This window comes from Tupaia chinensis, unplaced genomic scaffold, assembly GCF_000334495.1.
Source record: "Tupaia chinensis unplaced genomic scaffold, TupChi_1.0 Scaffold000155_1, whole genome shotgun sequence".
NCBI classification, from domain to species: Eukaryota; Metazoa; Chordata; class Mammalia; order Scandentia; family Tupaiidae; genus Tupaia; species Tupaia belangeri.
The window spans coordinates 2,757,189-2,764,573 of record NW_006159626.1 but is presented as its reverse complement, the minus strand read 5'-3'; the positions used below and the strand labels follow the sequence as shown (position 1 = coordinate 2,764,573).

General features: G+C 41.8%; 1 pseudogene; it reads left to right on the top strand.

Annotated features, from left to right (window-relative positions):
* The first annotated feature begins 785 nt into the window (after nucleotides 1–785).
* On the top strand, nucleotides 786–2,421 carry LOC102467707 (dnaJ homolog subfamily A member 1-like; annotated as a pseudogene).
* Nucleotides 2,422–7,385: the final 4,964 nt, after the last annotated feature.

Genomic DNA, 7,385 nt, shown 5'->3' with positions numbered 1-7,385 from the left:
AAATCACCCCCTGGGGGGATGGCCACACCTCAATCCCTTCTCCATTCTCCTCTCTGGATCTTAGGCATACACACACACACACACACACACACACACCCGGCATGAGTTTAAGCCACCAGGTCCAGGACTTGAACCACAGTCGACTTATGTGGGAGTCCAGCGACGTAGTCATTATGCCATCTGCTGGTCCCCGTGCCCAGAATTTTAGAAGAAGGGATTGCAGCATGGCCATCTTCCCTGGGGAACTATTTCTCACTCTCCCTCTTCCTCTGTTTCTCTTTAGCAATGACATATACCCTATGGCAAAAATGTAAAGAAACAAGCCAAAGAAAAGTATTATGTAAACTAATTAAGAGAATTTCCTGTAGGAAGCTGGAAATTAGTGAGGTATGAGGATAATTGGAATTAAGTAATATAAAAAACATACTCTCTCTAAAGAATTAAGTTTCACTAAATAAAACTTCAAGGAAAATAATATAACCTCAGCTTAATTTACCCAAATAAATACAGAAATCATAAGTCCAAGAAAATTAACAATGATTTATCAAGACTAGCGGTATAGAAAGGAACAAGCTGGGCCAGCGGTGGTGTAGAGGTTGGAGAACTGGATCCCACAGGGCAGGCGGTGCAGAGTTCTCACCTGGCAGCTTGGAAATCACAGCAGGGGGAACTTTCCAGAACACTTGGTCAGAAGCTGAGGAAGGCTCAGCTGCCCGAGCTATGCACAGCTACGTGCACCTTCCCACTCCCCACATCAGCCTCAGGCTGCTCACTGGCTGTAGACAATGGTGAAAGAAATGACTTACTATGATATTTTGGGGGTCAAACCCAATGCTACCCAGAAAGAATTAAAGAAGGCTTACAGGAAACTGGCCTTGAAGTTCCACCCTGATAAGTATGAAGTCTAGAAATTTAAACAGATTTCTCAAGCTAATGCAGTTCTTTCTGATGCAAAGGAAAGGGAATTATATGACAAAGGAAGAGAGCAGGTAATTAAAGAGGGTGGGGCAAGGGATAGTTTTGGCTCCCAGTGGGTGGACATCCTTGATATGTTTTTTGGAGGAGGAGGAAGGATGTAGAGAGAATGAAAAGGAAAAATGTTGTACATCAGCTGTGGGTAACCTTAGAAGACTTACCTAATGGTGCAACACGAAAACTGGCTCTGCAAAAGAATGTGACTTGTGACAAATGTGAAGTCCAAGGTGGTAAGAAAGGGGCAGTAGGGCGCTGTCCCGAATGCCACGGTACTGGAATGCAAGTAAGAATTCATCAGAAAGGACCCAGAATGATTCAGCAAATTCAGTCTGTATGCGAGTACCAAGGCCATGGGGAAGGATCAGTCCTAAAGATAGATGTAAAAGTTGCAATGGAAAGAAGAGAGTTCGAGGGAAGAAGATTCTAGAAGTTCATATTGACAAAGGCATGAAAGATGGCTGGAAGGTAACATTCCATGGGGAAGGAGACCAAGAACCAGCACTGGAGCCAGGAGATACTATCATTGTACTAGATCAGAGAGATCATGCTGTTTTTACAACAGGGAGGACCTTTCATGTGTGTGGACATACAGCTGATTGAAGCATTATGTGACTTCAAGAAGCCAATTTCCACTCTTGACAACCAAACCACAGTCATCACCTCTCATCCAGGTCAGATGGTCAAGCAATTTATTGTAGACCATGTGAAAAGGGTCGTCTAATCATTGAATTTAAGATAAACATCCCTGAGAATGGCTTTCTGTCTCCTGATAAACTCTCTCGGCTGGAAAAACTTCTACCTGAGAAGAAGTGTTAATGGATGGGAAGTGTTGAGCTGCATTATGAACTCCTTGGTTCTTTGGGTCCAGATCACTAAAATTAGAGATCTGTCCATAGGCACAAAATGAAATTGCAACCATGAATGAAATAGGTAAAAAAGATTTAATAGGAAAAGGCTCTTGGGCGGGCAGATTGTCAAGTGGCAACTGCATTGCGTGCTGGTTAATCGTTATTCTTATTACTCAGAGGTCCTGAATATTTATTGGTGGGAGGTCTGTTACACTAACTATATACTTCCTTTGAATTCGAATCCGCACGTTTTCTCCTGCACTTGCATACTTTTCTCACAAGTAAAGAATAAGGAGTTTAATTACTAATTGTGTACACCCAATGTGAGCCAGGTTGTTTTAATTAGACTAACTAATTAGTTTATCGCCCTAGTGGGAATTAGGGTGTTGACCAAAATGGCCTTTCACTTTTCTCTTAGGGCTGCCCACACATGACTAACTAACTGCCCACCACAGAAGGAAGTAGAAGAGACTGGTGAAATGGACCAAGTAGGACTTGTGGATTTTGATCCAAATCAGGAAGGACAGTGCCATTACAATGGAGAAGCATATGAGGAGATGAACATCCCTGAGGTGGTGGTCAGTGTCAAACCTCTTAATGGGGCCCGTAAATAAACTGTTGGCATTTCCTATGCAGTAGTGAATGAGTGAAGGACTGTAGTCATAATATGCTCAAGACCTGCTGTTGTTTTGTCTTAATATTCACCTGTAGTGGTGTTTTAAAAATTAAATGAAGAATAAATGCAAATATAAAAGCTGACTTTGCCCTGTATGTATGGTGATTTCAGTGTTCAAGATGCAGTTTTAATAACTATAAAATCTACAAAGTTCCCTAGTATTTGTTAGGCCATTCCTTGTCATTGATTTCAGCTCATACATGGGTAAGCTTAGACTGAAATGTAGATATATGTATTGACTTCAGTGTATGACCCCTCATTGTCAAGCTATAAAATTAAAATCCTGTATATAACCGATAATCAAAAGGAGAAAAACATGATGTGTAGGAAAGCAAGCGAAGGCCTGTACAATTATTAGAATTAAGTGACACTCATCGTGATGCCTCTGCGATTATTCTATTGCCTCAACTTGAAGATGGGTGGCATAATACAATTGAGCCTGTGGCGTTCATGATAGAAAGATACCTGTAGGGGGCCAGCAGTTGGCATAATGGCTATGTCACTGAACTCCCATGTAGTCAACCATGGTTTGAGTCTCAGACACAGTGGCTTAAACTCACGGAGGCGTGTGTGCATGCATGCCCAAGATCCTGAGAGGAGAATGGAGGAGAAGGAAGGGATTGCGGCATGGCCATCCCCCCGGGAGGGGGTGATTTCTCACTTTCTATGTCTGTCTCTTTATCTCTCTGTCTCTGTCTTTCTGGCAAGTGCACATGCCCTATAGCAAAAACATCTCAAAAAAAAAAAGAAAAAAAAGAAATGATACCTTTCTAAAGGGGTTTATCATTATGTACTACTTCGAAGCCTTACACCTCTAGAACTGCATTCCCTTCTGTTGTTGTTGTGCCATCTTTTTAAAATAGATAGATAGATAGATAGATAGATAGATAGATAGATAGATAGAGAGATAGATAGCTATAGATACATAAAACCAGTTCTGGTTACTTCCAACTCCCCCACCCACCTTCTCTTTGAAAAGCCCCTGAGTAATGACTTCTGGAGCTGGGTAATTTACAAAGTGAAACAACCTTTACATGGAGAAGAAATGTGCACGTGTGACATAGAAAGGTGTTTACTAGGAATTACAGGTTTACTTTAAACCATTTAACTTATGCTCTAAAGTAACTATAATTTGGTGGTAGGATAGCAGATTATGATGAATAGCTTTAACTGTATATTTTAAAGCCATATGTTCACATGCTTAAGTCTGGATTCATCGAATTTAAGCAATTCTTGAAATGTATGAATGGCTCAATATATTGATTACAAAGAAAAGAAAGAAAAAAGGAGGAAAGAAGAAAGAAAGAAGAAAGAAAAATAAATCACATCGGGTGTGTGTGCAGGCATGTCCAAAATTTGTTCAAGAGGAGAATGGAGAAGAGATTGCAGCTGGCCATCCACTGTGGGGGTGATTTCTCACTTTCCCTCTCTCTAGACTCTCTTTCTGGTGAGCACATAAGCTCTGTAGCAAAAAATAATTTAAATTTTTAAAGAGAAATGTTTTTAAGAAATTATAACAGTTGGAATGTTCTTGATAATATGCAACATTATAGCAATAGATAGCTATGAGGGCTCACTACAAAATCCATGGAAAATACATGTTCCAAAAAATCTAAGCATGGATTTCAATTTTCTTTTGCACCAAAATGAACTCGTACTTTAATCCCACTTTCCATAAACTTTTGGAAATCTCCCTGTAATGGTTTCCATCGCACAGATTCTCTGAGACATGACCTTACGCACATGTGTGAAAACACTGAACCCCAAGACCTAAGGAAGGGATTCAGCTTGTGATGCACCCCCCACTTCATCCATAAGCACAGGCTGGCCAACTCTACAACCGCAAGTCGGCCTTCTCACCACTGCCCTTCCAGGTCTTGGCAGTCTCTCTTTCCTCTTAAACTTAAGTCCACTTTCCTAATCCTTTTTAGTGACACTTAAACCTTAGGCTCAAATCCCTTCTGTGACACAGGGAGACAGCTTGGTAATAAAATCTAACATGAGTGCTCCTCTTCCCCCCCATCAAAATAATAGTAATGATGATAATAAAAAAGCAACACTTTTGCATAAGTGTGTTATTTTTGTTTTTTTTTTTTAATTTTTTTTTTTGAAGAGGTTTTTGCTGTAGGGCGTGTGCACTCGCCAGACCAACAGAGAGAGTCAGAGAGACAGAAAGTGAGAAATCACCCCCCAGGGGGGATGGCTATGCCGCAATCCCTTCTCCTCCATTCTCCTCTCGGGATCTTGGGCACGCACACGTGCCCGGAGTGAGTTTTAAGCCACCAGGTCCGCTGTCAGCTACGTGGGAGTCCAGCGACATAGCCATTACACTAACTGCTGGTCCCCAAGTGTGTTGTGTTTTAACCAACACTGGCAAAATCAGAGGACAGTGCGATGGCTGAAGGCACAGACCTTGTGGCCAGGCTACCTAGGTCTTCCTTTCTGCTGTGTGTAGGGCAAGGTGTGCTGCTGTTCCTATGACTACCTAGGTCGAGGACCTACCTCAGGTGTTTCTTAGTGAAATCCATGGTAAGATGGCTTATCACAATTTCTGGCTCTATATGCCTCATTTTTAAAAAATAAATAAATACCCTAGGCTTGGGGCTGATGTGATGGAATGCTAATCTGATTTGCACAGGCAGAACAGACAATGTGTGGTATCTCGACCCCGACCTTTCCTGGCACTATTATTGTTCTACGTATTGCCAAATAGAAATATTTAACTTCCTCAAAAAGACACAATTACACATGACCTGCAGTCTTAGAGAATAATGAGATATCTGTATGTGTTGGAGTTTGTTGACTTGTCTGTAGCTCTGACAAATTATCGATGCTCTATCTAAGAGTAAAGATGCTTAAATTTTGTTCAGTTGAGAATCTCCGACTTGCTTACCTTTTTTTTACATAATAAAATTTGAGTTCTTTTTCTTATAATGCAGGCTATTATTATAACATGAGTTTTGTATTGATTTTTACGGTAGTAATGGCTACAAGACATTAAATTGTTCAGGGCACTCGCCACTGTATAATTAGTCATTTATTCTTTTTTATTAATTATTCTTTTCCTTGATGTCTCACTGTTACTATCTACTCATAAGAACTATGTAGGAATCCCTCATCATCTTTTCAAGTTTGATACTCCCAGTATCATGGACTTCAAAAGAAATAATCATGCATATGTAAACTGTATATGGTAAACGGGCAGATGGGATCTGACTAAAATGCTGGGGAGGGTGCTAATGAGATCAGGGCACTCACTTACGATTGACTCAGGTATCTAGCAGGCCGGGCAGAGACCTATGCCCATTCTCTTCAGTTGGGTAATTGGTTGATTTGTAACTGGAAAAGTGACTTCAACATACTGCATGCTGACACTTTATGCAGAATAAATTCTAAGGGAAGCAAAATATCAAGGAAAGGTGGAGTGAGGCTAGGAAGGGATGTCTTCATAGACAACTTAGGAACAACTATGTCTTAAGAGAATTTGTCCAGGTCCAGTCATGGTGGCATGGGTGGGAAGGCAATCCCTTGCTGCTGAGGCTTTGTGGGAGACCTGGATTTGGTTCCCAGTTCAAATCTTTTTTTTTTTTTTTTTCCTGGGAGAGATTTTTTTTTTTTGAGAGAGATTTTTTTTTTTTTCCTATAGGGTGTGTGCACTTACCAGAAAGAGAGAGACAGAGAGACAGAAAGTGAGAAATCAGCCCCCAGGAGGGATGGTCACACCACAGTCCCTTCTCCTCCATTCTCCTCTTGGGATCTTCGGCACGCACGCACACGCACACGCACCTGGCATGAGTTTAAGCCACTGGGTCCAGGACTCGAACCACAGTCAACTACATGGGAGTCCAGCAACACAACAATTACACCAACTGCTGGTCCCTCAGCTCAAATCTAAGGAGGCCAGACACAGTGGTGCCATTAGTCCTAACTGAGAGACTGGGATAAGAGGATCATGGCATGGCTAGATCCTGTCAAATATACCAGCCTTTCGTCTTCCACCTGCACACGCATATGCTCTCTCTCAAACTGTCTATCTCATGATAATGATAATAATAATAATAATAATAATAATAATGATGTGTTGTTAAACACCCCAGGAATGAATGGGAAAGGCTGTACTCATTGGCTTCCATCTTCCAGTGATCAACACTTGTCACACAGGAAGTCAATGTCCTCATAGAAATCAGTGAGATTTCTGGTATGTGGTCTTGGTGCAGTAGTTACAGCAGCCGAAGTATAAACCAGGGTATAGGGAAATCTCACGTGTGCGGTGAACTGCAGCAGCTTCAGACTCCCGAGCCAGGCCTGTCACGCCACTGCACTTCTGTGGGCTCATTGCTGGTCTCATCCTTTCCTGGTCCTTTGGAAAGAGAGAATCTCTAGGTCAGGAGGCTTAAGGCCCTTGATTGAGGCGAGAGGTCTGTTACTGCTAAGATGTGTCCCCGAGAGAGAACTACCTGGGAGCATCTATGACCCTGAGCCTGCAAAGGCCTGACCCTTCTGAAAGCCTGCTTTGGATGATGGCAAGAACCCACCTTGGGTCCCCTCCTGGTGCTGGGCAATCTTTCTGAAGGATCAGCACAGTGTCCTGTAGAAATGCACAGTTGAGAAATCTACATGGTATACCATCTGGGTTCAGCTATTTTACGTTTTGTTAGGTGAGGAAATACTCAGGCAAGTCACCTGAAGTTGTATACCTTCATCCTTTCCATGAATTTTGAGTGTAGTTTTCATTCCTGACATACACAAAATTCTCTCCAGCAGGTGTGATAGTTAGTATTCCTAAATGATTTGGCATGGCTCATGGAGCCAAAGGGGAAATAAATAGCAGAACTTTTTAAGATTATTTGTGATCTTACAAAGATGGCCTTCATTATTTCTGGAGG